Source organism: Acinonyx jubatus, chromosome D2, assembly GCF_027475565.1.
Source record: "Acinonyx jubatus isolate Ajub_Pintada_27869175 chromosome D2, VMU_Ajub_asm_v1.0, whole genome shotgun sequence".
NCBI classification, from domain to species: domain Eukaryota; kingdom Metazoa; phylum Chordata; class Mammalia; order Carnivora; family Felidae; genus Acinonyx; species Acinonyx jubatus.
Window position 1 is genome coordinate 31305490 of NC_069393.1, and position 27556 is coordinate 31333045.

General features: G+C 53.0%; 1 protein-coding gene across 5 annotated transcripts in view; it reads left to right on the top strand.

The window, feature by feature from the left end:
• CDH23 (cadherin related 23) overlaps window positions 1-27556 on the top strand; it is a 415090-nt gene that overhangs the window by 192472 nt on the left and 195062 nt on the right. The window lies entirely within an intron of this gene.

The following is a 27556-nucleotide window of genomic DNA, read 5'->3' on the forward strand; positions in this document are numbered from 1 at the left end:
CATGCTCCCGTCACATTTCTGACCATTGGGAGTTCATGTCTGGTCGCAAGGGAGGCACAGAGCCCCTCCTCTCCCACCTGCTCTCTCGGTTGAGCAGAATGGTGACTGGCTACAAAGAAGGTTCTGGGTGATGGCGTCCCTGACCTCATATCCCCACCCAAAGATGGATCACGTAGCAGCTCTATTTGGCTGTCCCAGGACTGGGTGGCTTTGGAGAGAGGGAGCCGGTGACAGGCCCATGAGAGGCTGCTCACTCACGCACACTCTCTGGGTCTGTCCCTGTGTACCCTGCCCAGTACACATGTGTCCTCCTTCCCTGCCCACTGGTCCATGAAGGGTCAGCCTAGTGCATGTGGGTAGGCCAGACTGATGGCCAGGAGGATGGCAGGCCACCAGGCCAATGTCTACCCTGGCGCCTCTCCTGATCACACCTCCACAACAGAGAGCAACAATTTGGGGACATATTTTCCCTAAAACTCAAAAGACACCAAGGTGTAATGATGAAGAATGTAGAGGATGGAGTCTCGTGAGTGTATTGCCTTGGGATGGTCTCCATACCTCAGTTTCTCAAACATAAAATGGGAGCAGTAAGAGTACCTACCTTGGATGGTTAAGGGTCAGAAGACTTAATATATGTAAAGAACCCAGTTAATGGATCTAAGGTCCTTTATAAGTGTTAGTTGCTGTTATTATTTTTATTGCTAGCAGCCAATAATAACCTTGCAAAGTTGGGGATTAGCTGGTGGGAAGAAGCACCCCCCATCCTCAGGAACGCAGGAAATCAGGAGCATTGTGGGTTCCCTGTGATCTGCGGCTGCTGGCATGACTACCATTGTGTCTTCCAGCCCAGGACCCAAAGCAAATTCCACCCCAGCTCATGTGGTCAGCAGCAGCATAGATTCGGGCCTCTCTTCCCCCACCCCACTTCCTCCCCATTCTGTTGCCCCACACAAGACTCAGCAGAGTAAACACCAATATGTACTTTTGGAAGGAAGGGAGGGAGGGAAGGAGGGAAGGAGGGAGGGAGGAAGGAAGGAAGGTAGTGACTCCAGGGTAGTGGGTTTTCAAATTCCAGAATGCCCAAGGATCACCTGGGGTTCCTACCAAAAATAGAGTCCTTGGCACCCATGGAGAGTTTCATGCTGTGGAACTAGGGTGGGGCCCAGGAATGGTCCTTTCTCACAGTGCCCCAGGTGCAGATGGTCCTTAGGCCAGGGTGTGGGAAAGCTAGTCCTAGGAAGGAAACCATTCTGTGGGAAGGCAGAGTCCCCCCCCCCAGAATTTGGGGGCCCTCTCCCACTGAGCAGAGGAGGGAGGCCCATGCTGGTGTTGGTCTCCTTTATGAGTTTTTCGATTTGGGAAGCAAATCAAGTGCCTCCCAGGGGCAAGGGGCTTGTGCTGGAGAGCTGCAGAAACACCGGTGAACCCTAAGGATGATAGTTGAGGGGTCAGGATAAGGTAACAGCGCGAAGGGGACACCAGGCTGGGTGGGGGATTGTCTCCTCATCTCATTGCCTGTGTGCTGGTTCCAGACATACCCCCACCTGGATGAGGTGGGGAGAAAGGAGCCAGGAGCTAGCCTGCAGTCACGGCCAGACGGGAAATTCCTGCAGTGACACTGAAAGGCCATCCTCCAGGGTGTTGGTCCACTCCAGGTTCATGCTGGGTGCTAGGCCACCAGCCTCAGACCCTGAGGCCCTCTCCAGCCTTCAAAGATGGCCCCAGCCAGCTCTCCCTCCTCACCCCATCCCCTGGGAGCAGGAGGCTGGAGGGCAGAGCTGCTGAGCCTTGGGTGTCTGGCTGGGCTCTGGAACCTGAAGTCTGGGGCCAATTGCCTGTGGCAGCATCCTACGAGATTTCCAGGGGCATGCTCTCCTGGGCCAGGTCCCCAAGTATGAACCGCAGGATGAGAAAGGAAACCCGGAATGTAGGCGATGTGTGTAAAGGTGGGGGCAGGAGGCAGAAACTTCTGGAAGGCCTGGAGCACTTAGCGTAGCTTTATAGGATTCCCACTGCCAGCAAAGATGTGCTTTGAGGGCTTTTTTAGAAAGGTTGACAAATGGGTTTCCTCTCACATGCCAACTGTGATTGATTGGTAATGGCTGCCTGAAGAGGACCCGTGAAGCCAAGCAGGCTCAGTGCGGTACTCAATTGGTAGAGCCTGTTACTGATGTGGAAATAGAGAGGGCAGCACGCGCAGCAAATAGTTGCCATCCTTGCCAAGATAGCACTTGGACCTCGCTTATAGGGTGGCCTTGATGGTCTTTCAACTCCTTCATGGGTGTTTGTCGCCACAAAACCCACAGCCCCACCCAAATGCTTTTCAGGCAGCTGGAGGAAAACATTTCCCTTTTCCTTCCCTCCCGATCCTGCTGCCCACCTGCCTGTTCCTGCCCGCCCTTCTCTGGCCCTGGGATGGCATGGTCCTCCTGCAACCTGGCCTCACTGTGAGCCTAAAGCAGGCACACCAGCAGAAGGGTGAAGTCCCCCAGGGGAGCAGGAGACTGAAAGCTAGGATGTGGCCTCAATTCTTCTTCATTTGACCACCATAGACACTGCTGCAAAGCACATTGTCTCCCAAGGATCTGGCCTCACACACATGCCTTTCCGGTGATGTTAAGTCTCGGCCCTTCCCTGGGAGGCTCAGCCAGTGTCTGTTTGGCTTGAAGCAGGAAGAAGGAGTGCCCCCCAAGGGCATCTTCACATGGACTGCCCCAAGTTGGCCCTGAGTACCCTGTGGGAGCCTGCTTCAGCCCTCAATACTAGGGAGCCATTTTCATTGGAGAGGAAAAACGAGGGTCTTGGTGGCTCCTAGAGCCAGGTGTGAGTCCTGACAGCCACAGAGGGTGACCCAGTCTCTGGGCACCTCCAGAGCCTGGGAAGGGGGTTGCTTTGTCTGTATGTGGGTGGACACAAGTCTGAGCCCATGAGTGATCCATGGCGTGCGGTTAACCTGCTGGGCTCCTTGAGGCCCCCATCCCCTCTGGGCTGTTTATCAGCCCTGCAGCTGGGGGGATTTATGTCTGCACACCAGCGCTTTCACCATTACTAATGACCCCTTTGTTTTGCCAAGAACAAAGAGGCCTTCAGAGGTAAGTTATGGCTCCATTGCCATCAATTTGTTCTCAGCCTCTTGTGGCCAAACTGAGACTGAAGAATGACAAGGTTTTTTTCCACAGAGGACCTGGCACGGGCCCCATCTGCTTCCTCAGCCTGTGCCTGGCCTGCCACTCACCAAGGGCATCACTTCCTTCAGGACCCGAACAAAATGGGGCTCCCATCCCCAAAGACCAGCCCAGCCCGGGGTCTCAACAGACACCTTCCTTTGCCAGATGGAGACAGTCCTGCTTCAAGGGGCAGCTGTGGCCCTCCCCATACAGAGCACTGGACTTGCAGTCCAGAGTTGTGGGTTCAAGGCCCAGCTCTGCCACCTGCAGCAGTGTGTCAGAGAAAGGCGTTTGACCCCTCTTAACCCCATAATCTTTAACCATGGTACAGGGTTAATAATCCCTATGGCAGATAAAATGGTGCCAGAGAGACTCTAAAGGGCCATAAAGTATTAAGCATTATTAATTATTAAGGAAAGATCAGGCCCAGGGGTCCTAGGAACTTCTATTCACTCATTTCTTCCTTCAACCATTTAAGCAGGGAAGCGGTTGAGAGGGCACGCTCTGTGGCTGCTGTCCAGGGTGCTGACCACTAGCTGTGCTGGCCAGTACGGTTGCCCTGTGGCTACTGAGCTCTTGATATGTGGCTAGTCTGTAAGATAACCCAGGGGATTTTGAAGACTTATTATGCAAAACAGGTTATAAAGCATCTCATTAATAATGTCTTCTATTGATGACATGTCGAAGTCATTATTTTAGATAGACTGAGTGAAATACAACATATTATTAAAATTAATTTCATCTATTTTTTTAATGTTGAATGTTTTTAATGTTTAATGGCTACTAGAGAATTTAAAATACCACATGTGGCTCACATCCTATTTCTGTGGGCAGCTCTATTCCAGAGTCAGACCACCTTGCTCGCCTGCTACCACTGACTGTGTAACCTGCATCAGTTTTTCAGTCTGTGAAATGGAAAGTAAGAGTAGCCTGAGCCTCATAGGGAAGCTATGCACATACAGAGAGCAAAGACACATAAGTATGTAGAAGAGTGTCTGATTTTATAGTAAGTGCTCAACAAATGTGCGCTCTTGGCATCCACCCGCATTGGATCAAGGGTTTTCTCTAAGCCAAGAGCTGTGCTAATGTCCTGAGAATGTGTGGGACTGGAGGCACTGTCTCAGCCTCTGGAACCTGTAGGGTAGGTGGGGAAGCAGACTGAGATACGTGGGCTGCGTCGGTAGCTATTGACATGGAGTGATGGCTCCCTGGAAGGTCCATTAGACTGTTCTCTCTACTTCTCTGTATGTTTGAAAATATCTGTAATAGGAAGTGAGGAAGAATCCATGGGAGGGGCCACCTCCCCCAGCCGTCACTGGGGTGAGGACACTCACCGAGAAGAGATCATCTAAGCCGCCCCCCGACTGATGAGCAGGAACTACCCGGGAACTGTGGGGTTAGGGTGTTACAGGCAGAGAGCACAGTGTTTACCAGGATCCCAGAGCAGGAGAGAGTGCGGTACATTTGTGGAACTGCAGTAATCCAGCACGGCTGAGCACAGCCTGCAAGGGAGACCTTGGGGAGGGGAGGCCACAGAGGGAGGCAGGGCCCAGCCATGCAGGGTGTGGAATGCCCAGCTCAGGAGAATGCCAGGCCTTGCTCCTGAGGGTGGTAGCAAGCCAGTTCTAGGGGTGGGTGGGTGGCGGGGCGGGGGGTGGTGGGAGATGTTGTTGAGGTGTGTTGTGTGAAGCTCCAGTGGTCAGACTGGAGCCAGTGGGCTGGAGGAGGGCAGGCAGAACAAGCAGGCCCAAGGGGAGGCTGCTGTGGTGTCCCCCAACTGGCTGTCACATTGGGAAGCCGAGATAGCAGAGCCAAAGGAGGATGAGGAGGCCGAGGTGACAGGAGGTGACTGATGGGGCAGGTGGCACAGGACCCGCCCACCGCCTGAGACACCTCTCGAGCCCCCTTGAGCAGGGAAATTGCTTACTTTAACATCTGACTATTGTTTGTTCCAGAGAGGAACCCTGTTTTCCTAAGTACCCTTGAGTGGGTGACTGAAACTCTCAAAGGACTAGTTTCCCCAGCTTTTAATGGGGCCAGTCATATCTTTCTCGCAGAGTTGTGAAAATAAGCATAAGTGAGGCCACTGTCTAAAATCGGCAGCGTTTGGTGAGTGTCACATAGGTCAGTTGCATGGTAGGCCCTCAAAAGAGGCCAACCATTTATTTCCCTCCTCCCTCAGGAAAGCAGGATGTGGCAGAGGCATGCAGGTGTCATGCTGCCCGAAGCCTGCATTCCTAGCCAAGGCCACTCTCACATGCTAGCAAGCTGGGCTCCCCCAGTGGCCAGGAGCCCAGGTTGAAGGCTTCCATCAGTCATCCCCAAGGGCACTGAGGATTCTGTCCTGCCATCACCTTTCTGCAAATACCCAGAGTTTTTGTGGTTTCTCCATCCCCTGATGTAGGGAGCCCATCGACAAGAGGCTGTAGAGCAGCGGTTCTCAAAGTGAAGTGGGGGCCGTGGACCAGCAGCAGCCCCTGAACTCTTGTTGGACATGGGAGCTCTCAGGCCTCACCCTGGAACTACTGAATCAGATGCCCAGGGCAGGGGGCTTAAGGAGCCCTCCAGGTGGTTCTGACGCCATCTGAATCCTTATTGGAAGCGTTTTCATTTTCCACACGTGCTAGACTGATGGGTTCTGTCATTTAATTCTCTCCTTCCTGTAACTGATGCTGAACGGACTCCTTTCCAGTGCCTGGGGTGTGAGGGTGTGGTGAACAAACCCTGGACAGCGCTTTCTACCGTGTCCTGCCTTACAGCCTCTATCTCAGCCCAGCCACACCTTCCAGGCTACAGAAGCCCCGCCTCCCTCATCGTGGTTGCCTTGCAGGCCACGTCCCTTTTCCCATCACAACCCTGCCTGCCTGGGCCTTCTGCAGCTCTGGAGTGTTCCCCAGGGTGAGGGGCAGGGAGAGCCATTTATTGGGTGCCTGCCATGTGCCAGGCACTGGCTGGACACATTTATCTCTCACAGCAGTCTGTGAGGGAGACATTATTACTCCATTCTACACACAAGTAAAGTGAGGATCTGCGAGTACATAGACTGGCCAAGGGTCACAGCTACTAAGTGGAAGAACATGAATTTTTTTTTAATATTTAAAAAAAGTTTTTTAAATCTTTATTTATTTTTGAGAGCGACAGAGAGAGAGAGAGAGAGAGAGAGAGAGCATGGGAGGAACAGAGAGAGAGGGAGACACAGAATCTGAAGCAGGCTCCAGGCTCCAAGATGTCAGCACAGAGCCCAACGTGGGGGGCTCAAACTCATGAACCATGAGTCCGTGACCTGAGCCGAAGTCAGACGCTCAACCAACTGAGCCACCCAGGTGCCACTTTTTAATTTTTTTTATGTTTATTTTTGAGAGACAGAGTGCAAGCAGGGGAGGAGCAGAGAAAGAGGGAGGCACAAAATCGGAAGCAAGCTTCAGCCTCTGAGCTGTCAGTACAGAGCCCGATGCGGGGCTCGAACTCATGAACTATGAGATATGACCTGAGCGAATGTCAGACACTTAACCAACTGAGCCCCCCAGGCTCCCCAGAAGAACATGAATTTGAACCCATGTCCCTCGGGTTCCAGAATACATCCATTTTTCATGATGACAGTGGTCTTCAAAGTGTGGTCCCCAGACTGGTGGCATCAGCATCAACTTCTAATAATGGGAATTATTAGAAATTCAAAATTTTGCACCCCAGTCTAAGCCTACTGAATTGGAAACTCTGGGGGCAGCGCCAGGTGATGCTGAGGCTGCTGGTCTGGGGACCACACTCTGAGAAGCTCTGGTCTGGAAAAGCATGTGTAGCCGATAAGGGCGATATCACCCGCAAGGAGGCAAAAGTGTGTTATGAGTGTGAAAAGTTTTTACTCTATTTATCAAGCACAGCTGTATATGTGCAGACATATCTGTGGTATTGGAATTTCACGAGGGGAAGCAGTTAGGAAAAAATATCTTAAATGTCTGGTAGCAGGGGCAATAACGAAAGGAAGGTTGAGAAACAGTGGCCTGGAATCGAGAATCAGTGAGCAGTGTCAGGGCTGAAACCCCTCACTCCTGCTTGAAAGGCAGCGACCTCACTTCCAGTCATGTTGGAGACTTGCCCAGGTGTGTTAGTGAAGGACAAAGCCCTCACTTGCCAGTCCTTTGATCTTATGTCAATATTAACAAGTGAGGACGTTCCTTGAAAACACATTGAGTGCTTTGAAATGAAGGCTGCTTGTGTGTGAATGCACGTACGAGTATGGGTGTGCATGTGCGTGTGCGTGTGTGTATGCGTGTGTGTGTGTGTGCGTGTGTGTGTAGAGAGAATAGTCAAATACAGTCAGACTTGCTCAAGCTTACACATATGCCAATAACTGGACTGGGCCCCTGGCTGTGGCCTGGCAGGGGGTAGCTATCACAGAGACCATATTTTGAAATACATCAAAGCCCTTGTGATTAAGAGGTCTGGTGTTTTTTCTCCCCCACCCCCCGAGAAGTGAAAACTTGGGGGAGAATCAGACCTGCCTTGGACACCTGAATCTCATGCCACAGCCCCTGGCTTGGGGTAGCATAGCGGGTGCCTGGAAGCACGTGAAACTTCAGGACATCTGGCTCGGCACAGGGCGAATGGCCCACCTGGCTGGAGACAAGAGGTGGCCAGGGAGAAGTGAAGGGCAGATCACAGACAGGTGGGGGTGGGGGCAGTTGGTACAGGGCATAGGAGGCAAAATGAGTGGGTTCTTGAGCAAGGCTGGGGGTAGGGAAGGGGAGCAGGGGCCCATCAGAAGATTCATCTTGTCTAGACGGATTGGAACAGGAGGCACGGGAACGAGGAATGATCTGCTAATAGACTGTCACACCAACTGGGTGGCGGGGGCGGTCATTGAGGAGATGTACGGGAAGGAAGGCTGCAGGCTCTGGCAACGTACTGAAAATAGATAGCACAAGAGAAGGAGGAGACAAAGAAGCTTCTAATCTCTGAGTCGAGGTTTCTGGGGTCCTGGTGGTGGCCTAGACAGAAAGGGGCATATTCATAAGGAAAGTTGATCTGTTTACACCTGTGATTGCTACCCTAGACGTGCATCAGCACACATACCAGAATTTACTGATCGCGTACTGAGGCAGACATCACTAGCTGATTCCAGCACACTTTCCCACCAGCCTAGGCAGGCCACCAAGCCTTACCCAGCCCTCCAGAAGCCACTGACAGTTGGTAGGCACTCTCTCTAGAGCTGGAATGATTGTGTGCAAGGTGTATTCCTTTTGCAGCGTGTGGCTTTTTCAAAACTATCTGGGGACAGTGCCTCTGGCAGGTTTTTTTATGTGATTATACAAATACATTGGCACGTTATTTACAGTTCTCTCCCATCACCACACCTAAATGACAGTGATGAACCTTAGGAAAGCCTGTACTTCATTCTCCCCTTGATCTGTCTCCTTCCTCTCTTCAGGGGCGTGCTAACCAGCCGGCCTGTTCTTGCTCTCAGTGGCTCTCCTGTGCGCCCCTTTGTGATCAACCAGAGAAGTCTTTGCTCTTCCCCCCTCCTTTAAGAAGACCCTCTGTGCTCTTTGCCAGGATCAGCAGTTTGCCCCTTGCTTCCCATGGATAACATTGGTCAGCAGACTTTTGAGAAGTGTCATTGCCACTGGGTCTGAGACCCTCCCTTCCAGCTTCTTCTCTCTCTCACATCCTCTTCATGGGCAGGAGTCTCTGTCCTGTGCTCAGGATACTATAGAACCTCCTATGTGTCCTGTGTACTGTGGGAGCACCCCCCAAGATCTCCCTCTTAGGCCCAACTCCAACCTCTTCTGCTACAGGTCAGGTCCACCTCCCTAGCTGGGCAGGGAACGGACCTCAGCTCAGCTCAGGGAACCACTTCTCTGGGGTCTGGCAGACCAGTCACGGCTGGAGGTTGCTCACAGGGGCTGGAGGTTATCCTAGCTCTTGGCTGGAGGTTGTTTGGCAGGGAGGTTCTAGTCCGGTTTCCCTATGTCAACAAGCATTTGTCTTTTTAACAAAGTTGACCCTTTTCCACTTTTCCTCATCTGTAGGGTAACTGCTTTGTATTGGACTCCCAGGGCTTTGAGACCTTTGGGGGATTATGAAATTAGCCACCATTTATTTTGCATTCTCTTTCTGTATTACCTCAAGCACAGGGAACTGATTCAGACATAATTCTTGGATCATGATCAACATTGGTCTATGTTGGCCCTCTTTAGTTTCATTATTAATTTTTATTTTTTTTTTAATTTAATGTTTATTTTTGAGAGACAGAGACAGACTGCGAGCAGGCAAGGGGCAGAGAGAGAGGGAGACACAGAATCCGAAGCAGGCTCCCGGCTCTGAGCTGTCAGCACGGAGCCTGACGCGGGGCTCGAACTCATGAGCTGTGAGATCACAACCTGAGCCAAAATGAGACATTTAACCAACTGAGCCACCCAGACCGCCCCTCATTACTAATTTTTAATGACACTGTGGACACCCATGAACCCATCAACCAACCCAAGAGCTCGACTGTCACCCATACCTCACATCTGGCTCTGTTCCTCCCCATCCCTATAGCCTTATCTTGGAATCTTGTGTTTTTTTCATTCCCTTGCTTTTAAGAACTATTTTGTCACATATAAATGGATCACATGTTGTTTGGGTTTAGTTGTCTTTGAACCTTACTTAAAAAGTGTCATGTTATGCATGGTCTCCAGGGACTTATGTTTTCTACCCAATATTATGGATCTGAGATTCACTCATATTTTTTTTCGTGTAGGTATCATTTGCTCATTTTTATTACTGCACATTATTCTATCGTGTGAAAATACCCCAGGCAATCCACGTTCCTATTGATGGGTGCATGCATTGATTGCTGCTATTACAAACCGTGCTGCTACGGACAACATCTTGTATGTCTGTATGTCACAGAACATGTGTGAGAGTTGCCTGGGGCCAGACATCATCTCTGACCCTCACCATCACTCAAGGATGTGGCTGACCAGAGCCATTTACAAACAAGGAAACAGCTCACGTGCTTAGGGTCATGCAGCACATAAGTGGCGGACGCAGGATTCGTATCTAGATCCTTCTGCTTCCAAAGTCCACATTCTTTCTGCCATCCTTTACTGTTCCGCCTGGGAAATGAACTAATTCCTGTCCACCCACTGGTCTGTGTGTGGACTAGAATCCCAGGATTCGTTCACTCATTCAGTTAACCGTGAATATTGATTGAGTGCCTACCGTGGGCCAGGCTTCATGTTAGACCATGGGGACCAATGGCGAAGTGAAAGCCACTATCACTGCCCCCGTGGAGCTCATGTTCCACTGGGAAGGAGGGGAACTAAATAAGTCTGCAGAGGCAGTGCCTGGTGGCTGTGGGGAGCACTGGGGAGGAAATACCGGATGAGGAGAAGGGAGAGGGACCGTCTGGAAGGGGGTCAGGAGGGCTGGGCTAGGCAGGTTGTTGTGCTTGACTCAGTACCCACCCTACCCCACCCCCCCCACCCCCCCCCACCCCCCCGCAGGCTGTGGGCATTGGAGGAGACTTTGCCCCTCCCCTCAGAAAAGGTCTCAAATACCTTTTGGGGGCTTTGAACCTGAGATGAGCCCTCTAAGCAGCTCAGATTCCCAGCTCCCTTTTTCATCTCACTCCCTGGATGACTGCTCAGCTTTCAAGGCAGCCCCCAGCCGGGGCTAATCTGAAATAAAAGTTTTTATTTATCTAGCTTGATACCTGGTGCAAGGTTAAATCATACAAGAGAAAAAGCAATAAAAGAGAAAGATTAAGCGAAAGGCGCCGTCTTAGGCATGCCCTTTTGCAATATGGTTACAAAGATATTAAGCCTGAAGTCGCCCAACAACCCCACGCTGCGGTTCCCAGTCTCTCTGGGCTCAGCTCGGCAGGCGGGGCGGAAGGAAGAGGAGCGGACGGGGTGGGGGGCGCAGGAGGGGGCTGCCCTGGGGCTCCCCGACTGGGTAAGTAAGCAGATGGAGTTCTAGGAGCTCAGCCCATCACCATCTCCTACCCCCACACAGCTCTGATTCATGACTTCCCGGGGGAACAGAACCATTGCATCTGCCCCTTCGTTCCTGTCAGCATATCCACGTCTTCAGTGTTTTAACTTCGTGCCGGCTACGGGCAGGGCACCCCAGGGAGAGAGGGTCTTAGACCCGGTGCTCCTCCCGGCCAGCCTGGGCTCCAGGGGCAGGTGACCCCGAGCAGGTCGCTTCTCCTGTTTGTGCCTCGGTCTCCTCATCTGTAAAATGGGAAGGTTAACGGGGTGAACATTAGCCAAAACATTATCGTCTGATGACAGGCACAGACAGGAAAAGATACTAGCGTTGCTCAGCATGTAGGTGGGAAGGGAGTCTCTAAAAATACAAAAGTCATTGGCTCGTGCCTGTCTCCCCTGCCTGCAAAACCTAACACTTCAGCTCTCTGTAAAATCCCCAAGTGTCGCAGGGGCCCCTGGAGGAGGGGGGGTGGTGGAGGGGAGAGGGAGAGGGAGGCAGTTCCCATGTGCTATATGATTGACCTGGTCTTTTGCCCCTGACCCCTTGCGGGTATCCCCTGCACCAAGATGGAGGTGGGTGACTCACCAGGGCCCCTGCTGGCAGCGCCTTCCACAGCCGTTGGAATGGCCCAGCTTCCCTTAGACGCGCCATGACCCGGAACCAAAATGGATCGTGGGCAGAGACGGGCTGCTTCTCCTCCCCTAGTGCAACTGTGCTCGGGATGTGGGCCCCATGGCACCCCTGCTTGAGTCCCTGTGCACTGCCTGCCCCACCCCTGTAAACAGCTCCTCCAACTCCAGCCTGCGGTCCTCCTCTCTGTAGGGCCCAGACAGGGACACCACGCCACCCTCCCCACTCCCGTCCCTCCCACAGAACCGTGCTTTAAAGCAATTTAAAACAAGAAAGGGAAGGGAAGGGACCTTTCTTTTAGCCAGAATGTCAGCCACTGAAAGCCCACCCACCACGTCACCTGGACATGTCCAGTTTGGGCCCCAGGGAGAACACAGCTGCACAAGTGATTCATCAGGAAAGCTTAAAGCAGAGCGTATATAACAGATACCCCAGGAGGTCAGAAAAGGGTTTGCTCTCTGAGAAGACAGCCATCTTGCGATGATTTGGGGACTGTGAGGAAGGGAATTGTCACCAGCCAGGGCAGGGAGGGTGTGAGCACACAGGCAGGGGACTTCCTCTTCCGCCCTAACACCCTCTTACGGCATTGGGACTCACACTGGAGAGCTCTGAATGCCAGACTAAGGAGCAGCCGTGATCAGTAATAATAATAATAGCTAGCAGTTCGTGAATGCTTAGGAAGTAACCCACATGCTTCGTCGGCATCCACTCTTTTAGTCCTGCCAGGAACCCCAGGAGGTGGGTTCTCACTATCGTTGTCGTCCCCTTTTACGGATGAGGAAACTGAGGCCCGGTTGCCCAAGGTCACATGGCCGGTGGGAGGAAGAGCAGGCTGGCTCCACAACCTGTACCTCTCCAGGAGCCCTGGCCTCACTGCCCCCTGCCCGTTCTGAGCACCTGTTGGGGCTGCCGAGGTTTGAGAACCACCAGAGGTACCTCTGGGCTCAGCCGTCTCGCTGTGCCCCGCGGCCTCTCTGCCTCTCCACCTCTCTGTCAAGTGCTCCGCCCGAGTCAATTAACTAGCTGCCCCATTCAAATATTTGACCAATGTCCTGGAAACAGAGATTTCAGGGCAGATACTTTCAGACATTGATTGAAGTGAACAAACACTCTGGCACAGAATGAATTTATTGTTCTCACGGTCTCCTGCTGCGCTGTGCTCCATCCTGGCCCCCCACCCCAGAAGGCGCTGCTTTCGTGGGGGGAAAGCGAGGTGGACTCAGGCTGCCTCAGTTTTCCAGCTCACGCCCCTCCCACCCGCTCCTGCTGGAGGTGCAGGAAGATACCCCACTTTGAGGGACCACATCAATGAGGCGCTTTTGAATCAGTGCAAATACAGGCTGAAAGGCACTTCACAACAGCGCCCGGCATAGCAAGGGTTATTTTAAAGGTGCCCGTGGCTGATTTTTCTTCATAAGGATGGCGGGGGTCTTTAGTTCCACGAGAGCAATTTAGGTGAGACTTAAGGGAGTGTTTTGCGAATGAGGACTTGAGGTCCTGGGGTGTTGTTGGTCCTCTAGAAGTCTGCAGGGATGGGAGAGTTGCCCACTCACGACTCAGCAGATGCTCAGCAAAGTCTTGAGCTAACCCTCCCTGCTTGGCCGTCCTGGGGAGACAGGCTCTAGAATGGAAGCTGGAAATGGAAAACCCTTCCATCAGGAAGCTTTGAGGAGTTTGGGGAGGTGACCTATGAGAAGTCGATCATCCGTCCACAGAGCACCCACTGAGCAGCAAGTGTTGTCAGTGAGTCCTTAGAAAGATCCGAGGAGGGTGGGCAGTGCTAGGGGGCTGGGGCTGGGGTGAGGGCAGCGGCTTCCCGCACATGCTGATCCCCCAGAGAGGTGATTTTAAGTGGTGCACGGGTGGGGCGTGAAATGACATCGAATCACACAGCGAAGTGGTTATCCCTCTTCTCAGTTCTCTCTCAGAATGTCTGGTTCTGTCAGTTCTGTCCAGGACAAAGTCCAGTTGGGTGCTCACACCTTTAACACCTCTCTCCTTTGGCTTCTCTTCCCATTTAAGGAGAGCTGGCTGGAGCCATCAGATGTCAAGCTGATGCGGCTAAAATCTACCCACGTAGGCTCATTTTATCCATTTTACAGTCAGTCCCCATTATGGTCAGTGAGCTGGTTCTCCGTCTGTGAAACTCCTAAATACATTCTGTTGGAACGAGTTGTCGAAGAAAAGAATCAGATTAAAGAAAATAGTAAATAATAATAATGCAAGGTGCAGGCAGATATGGCAAAAATTGGGAGGGTGGCATCCAAATGGTTGAGGCTTAGGCATTTTGACGGGCAGGAGACCTGAGCTGGCCCTTTCCCCAGCTGTAGAGTCGGGGGGTGCGATGGTGGAGGCTCTGAGAGTCACATCAATACACGCAAAGTGCTCAGAACAGCTCCTGGCGGGCAAGAGCTCAGGACGTGCCAGCATTCTGTTGGATAAGATCGCGTAATGAAGCCACCTTGGAAATGGGGGAGTGCTAGCACCCACAAGGCGGTATCACTGGGACAGAGGGTGAGTGGCTTAGATGGGGAGGGAGGCATCCTGGGAAGCGGGTCTGACCAGAGCAGAGGCTTAGTCAGAAAGAGGACTATTCATGAAGAGTCTACAGGGCAACCGACTAGCCAGGCTGCAGAATAGGGAAGATGATTTGAAGGGTCTTGAGGGCCAAGCAGAGGGGCGTGGAGTGTTCCTTTCAGGGCATCTGTGGTTCCAGGAATCTGAGAGCACTTAGGAAGCTTCAGGAAAGGGGCCTCCCGCAGGAACCCCGGGCAGACCCTCCTCAGAGTGGGGCCTTCTGCGAGGAGGAACTGAGGCAGGAAGCTTGAGTACGCTCTCCTTTCTTACAGAGTTTCCCATGGTTACCGTAATAAACCACTACAAAGTGTGGCTTAAAGCAACAGAAATTTATTCTTTTATGGCCCTGCAGACTGGAAGTCCAAAATCAGTCTTACAGGACTAAAATCAAAGTGTCAGCAAGGCTGGATCGTTCTGGGGAGCCCAAGAAGGATCCATTTCTTGCCCACCCCAGCAGCTGGTGGCTGCCAGCTTTCCTTCATCGGCCCGTGGCTGCACCCCTCCAATCTCTTTTCCCCTGGCCACATAGCCTTCTCTTCGGTAGTCTCATCTCCCTCTGCCTCCCTCTTCAAGGCCCCTTGTGGTGACAGGTAGAGCCCAGAAGGTAATCTCTCCATCTCATCATGCTTAACTGAAAAACATATGCATGTAAAGTCACATTCAGAGGTTCCAGGGATCAGGAGCTGGCTTTGATGGCCATTATTCAGCCCACCTCTGCATCTTTTCCCCACCCTAGTTATTGCCCCACTCATCTCTCTCTATCCCACTGGCTCCCTCATGATCCCACCTGGTCCATGATGACCATACCACCCCCTCTCCATCATGGCTGCCCCTGGACTGTCCTTCTGTCTTCCGTCTCAGCTGTCAACCAGCTTCATATTCTAGTTTTCTAATTCCAGACTTCCTGCAGGGGGTCAGGTTGGCCAGTTCATCATCACCAGCAGTGTCCACGAGCCATAGGGAGCTGGCAGCCTGAGGCGGTGTCACCTGAGGCAGCCGGTACAGAAGAGGGCAACAGGGCCATGAGCAGGGCGGGCCCTAATCCTTCCAGTACATCTTAAACAATAGACAGATAGGCCAATGGGACAGAATGCAGCTGTTAGAACTAGACCCACATATAAACACGGGAAGTTGATATATGGAAAAGGTGGTGACGCAAATCAATGGGGAAGAGAGGACTTGTTTAGTAGCCGGTGTTGGGGAAACTAGCTCACGATGTGGAGAAAAATAAAGCAAGAGCCCCACCATACACCGTATACCAAAGTGGACTTCAGACAGATGAAAGACGTCAACATGAACAGTAAAATATAAAGCTCATAAAAGGAAATGTCGGGGTATATCTTCATGACCTTGTGCTTGGAAAGGACTCAGCGCCCAAAGAGCATGTGCTGGAGATGAGAAACGGATCTACATCAGAGGATTTCCAATTCAGTGGGAATTATATAGACGAAGGTAACAACAGAGGACCTGTAGGGAGAAGATTTTTGCAGCAATTGTAACCAACAAGGGTCTGTAGGCTATAGGAGGAAGCCCTGTAAATTAGTAGGGAAAAGTTGAGAAATTCTATGGAAAAGTAGGCAAAGTGTATTCACCAGGATGGGAGAGCCCGCCGACTAGGGAGCCCCAGTACAGAGGTGCTGAAGCTGAGTAGAAATCAGGGCATTGTAACGGCGCCTGCGATGACCAACCTCTTCACACCCCCCAATGTGGGCACCTGGGCCACGTGCCCCCCCACTGCCTGTTTCATGTGATCTCAGAGCTAAGAATGGATTCCAAAGAGTCATTTTGCAGTTGATGTCGTGCTAGTAAATCCTATCTTTGAACTCCGCTTACGTGCAATAGTATCTCCTGCCCCCGAAATTCCGTTCTCCTCACTCGTAGACCTGTATTACAAAAAAACTGTGCTCAATTATTGTTGCATTTTGAATTTCACCAAAAATGTTGTGGCAATTTGTTTTCTCTCTTGTTAGATAGGGACCAACATAATGTCCTCAATTTTGCCTCAAGACCTGCAAACTCTAGAGAATTTACTGTGGCCTTTTACAGAAAATGTTTGCCAACCCCTGCACCAGTACTCTATATCAGACGCCACAAACTAGGAGGTTAAATCACATGAAATCACTATTTTTGCAGGTCAAAAATGGTGGAATGTCGGCAATTTCACATGGCTCGGCTCAACAGATGCGCAGACAGCAGAAGAGATAAATCTTTACAACCCAGTGTGGAGTGGTAAAAGAAATAGAAAGGAATTGCCTAATACCACATATGTAAGGTTAAAAAGCCAATAGCAACCGTGGATATTTAACAAGAATACGTACATGTGCAGGGACATTTTAGCAAAGCACTGGAACTAGGACTTTGACTTTGGGACAAGGAGGTGGCAGAAGAAGGGCTAAAGAGGAAAACCCAACTGTGATAACACTTATCACCATTTATTGGGTAATGGCCACGTGTCCTGCTTTAAGCAGCTTAACTGGGTTCATTCATTTTCTCCTTATAGCACCCCGGCGAAGAGGGTACTATTGTTCCGTCACAGATGAGGAGCACAGAGCTCAGAGAGGTTAAGTAATTTGTCCAAAGCTGCTCAGCTTGTCAACATTGGAGCCAGGACTGGACACAGGCAGTTGGGGCTCCCATTTTGGAGATCAGATCTGAAGTCAGGAAAGCTAGTGAAACCCAGAGGGATGTAGGTGCACCCAACAGATCTGGCTCCACCCTTGTCCCTCAAACCCAAGCTGTTCTGTGCCCAGCAACCCCCTGCTATTCCCTTCTCACTTCTGCACAATTCAGAGCACACCCACCTTAGCAGCTGGCCACGCTACAGGCAAAGAGCCAAAGAGTTAGGAGGTATGGACACTGTCCCTACCTTGACCCCACCTTGGGTGATGGGATGTGCCACCCACAGGATGAAATAACCGACCACATGCTCCCTGAGAAATGGCTCTGGCTTTGGTGTGCTGAGGCAGCAACTTTGGATCTGCTCAAATCCTGGTCTGAGCCAGGTCTGAGCTCAAATCCTGGCTACCAGTGCCACAGCCTGTGGGACCTCGACAAATCACTTCTGTAAATTGAGGTTAAAATACGCGCTGCAGAGGGAACAGTGCTTAGCACAATGCCTGGCATATAGTTAATGCTTAGTAAGTTACTATTATTCCCAAGTTCATTGACTTCACCTAGGGGAAGCGACCACTTCCCATTGCATGTTCTTGACAGAAGGACGGTCAAGAAGAGTGGGCAGGGGCCTATCTAGCGAAGAAGCCTGTCCCTCCCTTATCCATCTGTCGACATCCTTCCCTTGCTTTGAACCTGGTCTTCCCGCCCACTGCCTCCAGAAGCCCTCCCTGACCACCCAGCTTTCACGGTCTGGTTAGTTGACGGAAGCAGGTTGGTCATCGGATGTGCACGCTCTCCAACCAGCTCACCTTCCATTTTCTCTCTGACCTGTCACCTCCCGCTGCATACACAGCCCCATGCCACCTCTCGGCTATGACTACCTGCTGGGCTCAGGAGTTCACAAGGCTCTGCCCCCTTTGCCTCATGCTCTCCCTCCCCATCATGGGGATCGTGGAATCCCCTGGAATTCACATGTCCATCAGGCCCCCGGGATGTGAGCCGCTGAGGCTGAGGCCTGTTTGGGCCCCAGCCACATTGCCCTGAGAACCCAGAAAGAGGCCAGGCTTTCCGGAGCGGCTCATGTGGACTGAGCAGCTACAGGGGACATCACCTAAGTTATCCGTCCTCAGGATGATACTCCAAGGGACGGCTGCCTTCCCACTTTACCTCTGAGAATATGGAAGCCCACCCAGTGCGGCCTGCCCGGGAGTACCCAGGTCGTGTGTGGCATGGCCAGCACTTGGCCCCCAGCCATCGGCATCCCACATCCAGGACCTCTGTCACTCCCCAGCCACCTCTGCCCAGAGGGGACCATCTAACACCCACGTTTCTACTGTGATATTCACTCCCCTCCCTGTTTCTCCAGGGAACCGAAGGCTGCACCAACCATCTCTCCTCCGTGGCCCTTGTGACTCAGAACAGCTAACTGGGGCTTGGCTAACTGTGAGCTGGCTCCAGGCAGCCCTCCTGCGGTCAGCACCAATTTTCCTTGGTTCCGAGAGTGGTGCCTTCTGTTTGGCTCCACTCTGGCGCAGGGGAAGATTTGCACACAACGTGGGCTCCACACAGAGAAGGCACTGGCCTAGAAGGACAGCAGAAAACAGAAAGCTGCCACGAGCCCACTTCTCTTGGAGCTGTAGTTGGGATGCCAGTGGAGTCCCACCCAAGGATGTCACGCGAGTCCCTCTACAGAGGCAGCATCTTACGCTTACAACCAGAACTACTGCTGCCCCCGTGTCACAGATGAGAAAACGGATCAGAAAGGTTGTGTAACATGTAGGGTCGAGCCAGGTCAAGAAGTGGCAGGTCTGTGTGAGTCTGGAGTCCGCGTGCTTTCCACGAGGCCACCAGCCTCACTGGATTGTCGCGACGATGCCCGTTATGTACAGACCCTACCTCCACTGTTCCCTTTTCACAGGTGGGTAAACCGAGACTCAGGGAGCTCCAGGAACTCCAGGTTGTATGGTCGGGCGAAATGGTAGATACCGAACTGGCTCCTGATCCAGTCGTTATTCTGTCCATTGCATACAGAACTTCTTCACCCATACCCAGGTCTGGGCAGCAGAAGCGTAACGAGGTAGGGTCGTCCTGGGAGGCCTGGTGGGTAGAGGGGTCAAGGAGGGCCAAGTTGCAGAAAGTGCTGGAAGCTAGGCAGACTTGACGTGTGGGGCAGGAGGGCCTATTTAGGGTCTGGCAGGACAAGTGAAGTGTCTTACAGTGTCTGTCTGCACAGCCAGTGCTCCCTCCCCTGCAGGGTGGGGACACCCGGGCCGCTGAGGTCAGGTCTTTGTTTGAAGGACAGATAATTAATCCCACAAAGTAATCCCCGAAACACTCTGGCAGATTTATGGAGATCGCCTCTGTCCCAGGAACTCTGCCTTCCCATCTTTCATTTCCTAGGCAAAGCAAGTGACTTGTTATATCACGGGCCCCACGCCAGTAGGAATTTCATTTAGGGGAGTTCTCCAGGTGGAGGGAGATGGATAACCCAGGCTGAGAACCCGCGGTGGCGCTGGGGTCAGGCAGGGAGGGGAGCAGAACAGGAACCATGCTACCTCCTGTCCCCTTGCCCACCGCCATCCTTCTCCCAACACTGGGGGTCCAGTTTCGTGGGGCTCGCCTGCCACAGGCCACAGGCACCCAGGTAGCATTCCGTCTGACCGTTCCGAGTCACAAATGGGCAAAGCAAGGCCCAGAGCAGGGAGGGAAGGGCCTATTTCCCAGGCCAGCTCTTTCAGCCGCTCTGTTCCACCCTTCCCCACGGTTACCTCTCCCCCAGCCCCACTCCCTGCTCTGCGGGGAAGCTGCCCCAGAGGCAGGAGTCAGAGTTCAGCACTGGTGGGGGCTCCTCAAAGCTCCCCAGTGGGAGTCCTTGGAACCTGACTCCCAAGGGGGCTTTTATGGTGGGGAAGGGGGGGGGGTTGTTGACAGCTCCCCTACCATGCAAAGAGGGGAAGGGGGGACATGGTCCTGGAGATCATGGTCGTGGCTTCTGGCCTGATGGCTCTGCCTTGAGCTTGCTGGGCCATCTGGGAAGCTTGTCCGTCTTTGTAACACAGACTTTGTGCTAAGGTGATTACTCACAAATGTTTATCAGGCACCTCTCCTCTGCCAGCCTCTGGGGATATAATGCGAACGAGACAGATAAAGCTGTTGCCCGCGTGGAACTTACGGTTTAGTAAGGAAAATAGAAAGGTGAAAGTAAGCCAACAGATGAATGCGTGAGATAATTTTAGAGAGTTGACAGGTACTCGCAAGCAAATAAAACACTGGTGGGTTGGGGACAGATTGGTGAGTGACTGAGCTGGGACGACTTGGCTGGCGTGGTTGGGGAAAGCCTCCTTGATATGGTGACATTTGAGACGGGCCTGAGCAACGGTGGAGGAGGCAGCCATGTAGAGCTGAGGGGGAAAAGAGTTCGAGGCAGAGGAAACAGCACATGCAAAGGCCCTGAGGTAAGAATGAGCTGGTGTGTCTTAAGAAACAGGAAACCAGAGAGGTGTGGTGGGGAATAGAAGGTTGGGTATAGGAAATTCAGAGAGCTGGACGGGGATGGATCATTTAGGGTCTTACAGACCAGGATGAGGAGGTGAGATTTTATTCCACTTGCACTAGGAAGACATTGCAGTGCAGTAACTTGATCTGTGGTCAGGCCTTTAAAAGATCAGAGAAAGGTGGAGCGTGGGCTGGAGAGGGTCAAGAGGAGAAAGCAGGGAGGCCAGCTGGAAGGCCACTGCGGTGATGAGGTGAGAGAGAATCTGGAGTGCTTGTGCCAGCTGTCCCAGGCTCTGTCCCTTTCTCCATCCAGCCACTCGCAACCCTTCCTCACCACCCCCAGCTTCTCTGACAGCTCAAGACAGAGCTCTGCGGTGGGCCAGCCTTAAACTGTTCCTCCTGCGTACCCTGCCTCATCCACACCCCCACTTGATCTCACCCCGCCCTCGAGGGCAGGGGGCCAGGCCGTGGGCACCCCAGAAGTGAAGGGAGAGCTGGGTCACCACCAGGAGAGAGCCGGGGATGGCATGGCAGCATGCAGGACCGTCCTCGCCAACTTGGCACCCCCTTGTTCGACAGGCACCGAGCCTGGTAGGGCTGGCTCCTTCCTGAGGCTCACACCCGGCACTGGATAATTAAAGCCATAAGTCACCTTCCGTCAGGGGAGCTGCAGGCTGGGGCTCACAGCTGGCACGGCTCGGGGCTTAGTGCTGGGAGGGAGAGTGGGCAGGACATCTGGGCAGAGGTTGGGGGGCTGAAGATCAGAGACTACCGTCCCTTCTGGCTTTGACTGAGGTGGTGTTTGGGCTCTCAGACGCTGCTCGGTGCCAGGGACGGTGCCAGGAGCTCCCTCCACAGACGAAGGACTTAGTTCCTCTTTTCCGTGGGCTCTGAGTCTCAAGCTTGCAAACACCCCCCCAAAATGCCATCTGCCTGCAGGGAGATTCTATGCTCCTCTTCCCCCTCCAGAAGTGTCTGTTCACAGAGCATGGATTGGGGGTGCCGTAGGGTGTCCGTCCCCTTAGCCATGCCGGGGAGCTTCCCAGAGAAACGCCCCCCGCCCCCTGCCGCCAAGGGAGTAGGTCTATAGCCCAGATCAGCCCCTGTCACTGAGAGGACCCCCGCCGCATATCCCAAAGGTGGCCCCGTGAGAAGGACCCTGCCTTCTGACCCATGACTTTCTTTCTCAAAAACGTGCCTGGTCAGAGTCTTTGCCAAGATTTTGGTTGCTGACCCTCCTTGGCCAAAAAAGGCAAGGACGTCTCTCTTTCTCCTGTTTCCTGCTTGCTCAGCAGAAGTTCCTGCCTGTGCGAGCCAAGGGGACGGGAACATCTCGGGACACCCCTCCCCGTCCAGCTGGGCTCACTCGTCAAGCATGCTGAACACCCACTCGGTGTGGGGTGCTGGGCCGGGCCCCGGGGACATAATGTGACAAGGAGGACTGACACTCAGGCTGCCGCCCCACCACAACCCTGTCCGGGACCCCTGGCCTTCGTCAGAGAAGCAGGGCCAGGATCACCAGCAGATGGAAATATCACACTTTCAGAAAAGTACAGAACCTGCTACAACACACCCCCTTGTGTTCACCCACCCAGATGACATTTTGCCTCAGCCGTTTCTCATCTTTTTTGCTCTCGCTTTTGTTCTCGGTTAGGCAATGAAACTTGTCGACGTTTCTTGCATTTTTCAGGAATCTCCGAGGCTTGGGCTCTGAGGACCGAGAGCAAAGGGTCAAAGCCTCCAATCCTAATGTGGCTTCAAAATTGGGCTTCAAAAATGTGCTTGAATGTGGACTGTGTCTCAAGTGACATTAGGAATCATTCATTTTGTTTAGTGTGATAATGACAGGTTCAGTGCCCTAAAGAAGTCCTCATCAGAGATGTGTAAGGATGAGCTGAGCTGGCTGTAATAACTCTAGAAAATGTTGCCGGGGGTGAGTTTGATAAGTGATTGACAAAATGCTGATGATGGTTGAATCTGGGTGATGGGTGTATAGGGCCTCGTCGTGCTCTTATCTCCACATTTGTGTATGTTTGAAACCGTCCACAGCGAAAGCTTGTTTCTTTTGAAAAGTGTGGTCCCCAAAGCTGCCGGGGGACCCACCACTGGCCTGGGACCCGCATCTGACTGTGGCCCCAGGGAGGCCCCCAGACTTGAACCAGACTTGAGGTTGACCCGTCAGACCCAGCTCAGCCTCTTCCGTGCCGTGCGATGTCAGCCAGGTTTCTCCCCATCCCTGACCCTCAGTTCCCCAGGGGAGATGGAGAAGTTTGAACCTGATGGGCTTTTAAGCACTCTTCCGTTTTCCGTCTCTGACGCCGCACGCATCTAACTTGAGTGCTCAGAGACCCCACCAGAGGGTAAGTGTGGGAACAGCCCTTTTTACACCTTCGGTTACCTCAGCGGGTTTCCCATATCACCCCTCAAGAGAGCTCGTAGAGAAAAGGCCCTATGGCCAAATAAGTCAGAGAGACATTGCATCACAACATCCTTGCCCTGACAAGTCACAGTGCACGTCAGCACATTAAAGGCTCTGACTAGTCCTGCGGTGAAGATATCTGTTCTGTGTTTCCAAAATGTTTTTGATCTCAGAACTTTTTATTTTATTTTTTTTTAATTTTTTTAATGTTTATTTATTTTTGACAGAGAGAGAGACAGAGCATGAGTGGGGGAGGGGCAGAGAGAGAGAGGGAGACAGAATCCGAAGCAGGCTCCAGGCTCTGAGCTGTCAGCACAGAGCCCGACGCAGGGCTCGAACTCACGGACCGCGAGATCATGACCTGAGCCGAAGTCGGACGTTCAACCGACTGAGCCACCCAGGCGCCCCGATCTCAGAACTTTTTAAAAGTTGGCTTTTCCTATATCCCATGCGTCAGAGTTCCCGGAGATACCCTCCAGGAAAACCTGACCTTCTTGTTTTCAGATCGGGGGCTCCTACCCAAGAGGACAAATTTGCCATCTTTTCTTGGAAACGTCATGATTTCTGACCCATTTTCAGTAGAACACGAGATTTTCTGTTTTCCACACTGATGGGTGGGTTTTGTCCTGAACTAAATTGGTAGTTATTTCCCTTAGTCTTTCCCTGACCAGAAATATCTGCTTTGATGTCACAATCTGAGTCACTGACCAGATGCCGGAAAACCCTCCAACACTGGGAAACTATGCCTGGCACAGTCTGGGGCTTTCCTGCTGAGGCCTTCTAGAAGCAGCGTTTCTAGGGAGGGGTAGGGCTTTGGCATTAAAAGCTGTGGGTTCAAATTTCAGTTCAGCCACTTAGCAGCCACAGGACTGGGGACACATTAGCCTCCCACATCAGTTAAGTAATCAGTGGGTCCCCACGAGGCTTAAGCAGCATAGGATGTAGCAAGCTCCAATTGTCCTTCTTTCTCGAAAAGAATTTACAGCAACAGCTAATATTTATCGAGTACTTGCTAGGTGCTGGACACCGTGCAGGACTAGAAAGAGGCACTACCAGCTTTGGCATTGGTATCGGCTCTGTGAGATAAATATTATCCCTCCCCTTTTACAGCCAAGGGAGCTAAAGCCCAGAGAGGGTAGTTAACTTGCCCATAGTCACACCGCTCGTGAGCAGCGGTGCTGATGTTTTAACGCTGGCCTTAGGCACTACGACAATGTGCCCCTTTCAAAAAGATCAGATCCGGATGAAGACATTAATCCTCTGAGCCTCAAGAACTACACCTGTCTGGTCTTCAGCGTCTCTTGGTCCTAGGATGACCTACGCGGCATGATGTCAGGCCCTGTGCATCCTTGGGGATGCACTCGTAGACAACCATGGAATCTTAAAAGTGAATGAGTCCATGGAGACTTCCAAGTTCCCTGAGGCCCCCAGCCTCTAGCCCCATCCCGTGGGGCCCCCTCTGTGGGAGAGGAGGGTGCTGAATGTGCTGGACTCCATCAGTCCCCCCTCCCCCAACCCCGTCATCTGCTTCAGCCAGGGCGGTTAGCTCAGTTCTTGACTGTTTTATATACTGGGGTTCTCTGCAAAATTGTGTCTGATAAAAGGGTTTGCTACCCAAACAAAGACATTTGAAAAACCACTGCCAAAGGAAAACCCATCTGTTTTAAACAAGGGAGGACCCTGAAGCCCAGAGAGGTTAAGTAACTTGCTCAGGGTCACCAGCCGTCCTCCTGGGCGGCAGGCAGATCTCTGTCCTGCCTTCAGGACTCAGGACAGGGGCCAGGCTGAGGGGAGGCTTCGCAGCCCCCCAGGGAGCCCCTCAAGGTCAGTCGTCCAGGCCGGTTCTGCCCGCTGGTGGCCAGTTTCTATGAAGATAACTGTGTCTGAGGCTGGCTCCCTGAACCTCGTCCGACCACATCTATTTCTGGGCAGCGGAGCCCTGACGGAGCACAATTTGATTCATAAATTACCCAGCTCAAGGTGTGTGTGATGGGTTCTCCTTCCCAGATTTGAAAGTCATTCAGTCCAGAACTTGCAGTACTTGGGGCTGGAGAGGGGGGGAGGGGTGCAGCTGTGGGATTGTCGGGATCAGCAGTCACAGAGGGGAGGTGGCGGGGGAGATGGGAGGACTCGGCGACTCAGGGAGCATTGCTGTGAGCCGGCCTCATGCTCGTGGACTCCTTAAATCCTCCCAGCAACCCCAGCAGGCAAATTCTAGTATCATCTCTGATTGGCAGGTGAAGAAACTGAGGCTCAGGCGGGCGAAGTCATTTGCCCGAAGTCACGTGGCTGTAGTGGAGCTGGGATTCCAACTCAGGGCTCTCTGATACCGGAGTCTCTCCCACACGATCATGGCGACAGCAAGGCAAGGAACACAGAGCAAGTGACATTTAGAGGACGAGGCTAGACCCTGGGAAATAGGGTAGGAAGGGGAGGTTCGTTCGGGTCGCCAAGGCTCCTGGTTCCGCAGACTTGGGTGTGCACCTGCAGCTGGTCTGGCTCCGCACCCTGCCCCCTTCCCACAGTCTTTGCTGCCTAATGCCATTCAGTTCCAGGCAAAGCTTGGTTCCACCTGCCCCTGGATGCTTGGGTCATCATCCTTGACACCTACCTGACGTAGGCTCGGTACATTACCACTTGCAAAGCCTTTTCAGATCCCTTATCTCACTGAACCTCCAAATAGCCCTGCGAACAGGACAGATATTCTCACCCACAATGAGGAAACTGAGGCTCAGAGCGGCCCGCAAGCCCACAGGTATGAATCCAGTCTCCTAACTTCATGTCTTCCGCCATTATATGTAGGTTTTGTCCTTCTGGAGGTGACCAGTCCTCCTCATTAGAATGTGGGCACTTGGGGGCATTACCCATGTCCCCAACCTGTGCTTGGCACCTAGAGGCTCAAGGTGTGTGTGATGGGCTCTCCTTCCCAGATTTGAAAGTCATTCATTCACTCCAAAACTTGCATTACTTGGGGCTGGAGGGAGGGTGCAGCTGTGGATTGTCGGGATCAGCAGTCACAGAGGGGAGGTGGCGGGGGAGGTGGGAGGACTCAGCGACTCAGGGAGCTGCCTGAGGGCCCCCACTGCCCAAGAAACCCCTTCCCCTGCACCTGTCTTTCCCACGTCCCACTGCTAGGACAGCACAGAGGTGTTGGAGAGGAGGGGGTGGTGGCCTGCAGGCTGACAGCGCACCCCCCCCCCCCCGCCCCCGGCTTCCATCTCCTTGGGCATCTGATCACCGTCCTCTTTGTTTTCTTAAGTGTCTCTCCTCCTCCCTGCCACCCCCCACCCCCACCGCCACTCCCTCTCCGGGACAAGGCCTTTCAGATCATCAAATATCACACTCTTCTTATGCGAGGGCTGAGATGGCTTTATCGGAGCCCGTAAATCTCCCAGAGCCCTGACGCCCTCCTGAGTGCCGAGCCTCAGGTGAGTTATGTGGGCTGGGCCCAGCAGCGGGCGGCACAGGCGGGCCTCCGGGGAACACGGCCGAGCGACCCAGTGCACCTTGGCGCCCACCCTCGGCTGGGGGAGGGGCTCCAGCTGAGGGTAGGAATGGATGTTCTGGGCCCACCTGCCGCAGGCCATGGAAGCAGCCAGGCTCAAGGCAAGCGAGCAGGCAGGTTCCTGGGGGATCTGTAGCCCTCCGCTTTCCTTGTCTCCTTGGTCATCGCCAGCCAGTCTCCAGACCCACACAGGAGAGACCACAGCGTCCATGAGGGACATTTGAGACTCGAACCACCCTGGTTCTAATCCCAGCATGGTCACTGAGTAACCATGAGTCCTTGAATATGTCACCTCCCTGACCGAGCCTCAGTTTCCTCATCTGATAATTGGGATGGCAGATAGCAGATTCTCAGATAACATTCTGAGAATCCAGTGAGCTCGCACATGTGAACGAACTTGCCAAGCACCTGGCCAGGGGGCAGAAGCACGTATCTTCCCCACCTCTCGGGGGCAGCCTGGCCTGTGCACGAAGCCTTACAGCCTGGAGTCAGCCAGCCTGGCCTTGAGCCCTGGCTCTCCCACTTACCAGCTGCGTGACTTCAAGCCAATCACTTAGTCTCTGTGCCTCGGTTTTCTCACCTGTAAAATGAGAAGAACGCTAACAATGGGGATGATGAGGATGATGATGCCTGCACGTGGAATTGCCGTGAAGCTTAATGAACAGATACACGCAAAGGGCTTAGAACCTTGCCTGCCACACGGTGGGCCCACACTAGATGGCCCGTGTTATCGCTCCTTTTGTCGCTATCATCACCCATTCCGTGCCCGCCTCACCAACAGGCCTTCCCGCCTCCAGAAACTCCCCACAGGACACAGGTCCAAACTGCTTACCCGGCGTTCAAGGCTCCCACCTCCTCGTGTCAGCTGGTCCTGACACCACTGTGTGTGAGCCCTGCTCCTCCAGCCGGCTCCCCCGCCGTGAAAGGATTACTCTGCCCTCCCGCTTCTGCTCTTGCTAGACTCCCAACAGGAAGGCCTTCTCCCCTCCGTGCTTACCCAGACCTGCCCACCAAGGCCCAGTGAAAGGAGCTCTTCCCACACCGGCCCCCATGAGCTGCCCTCATCGGGGCCGGGCACCTTTTTGGGCACAGGTGCCATTTTCTCATCTAAACTGGACGCCACTTGGGAGCAGAGACGTCATCTTGCGCTGCTCGGCCTCTCTCTCTTTAGTG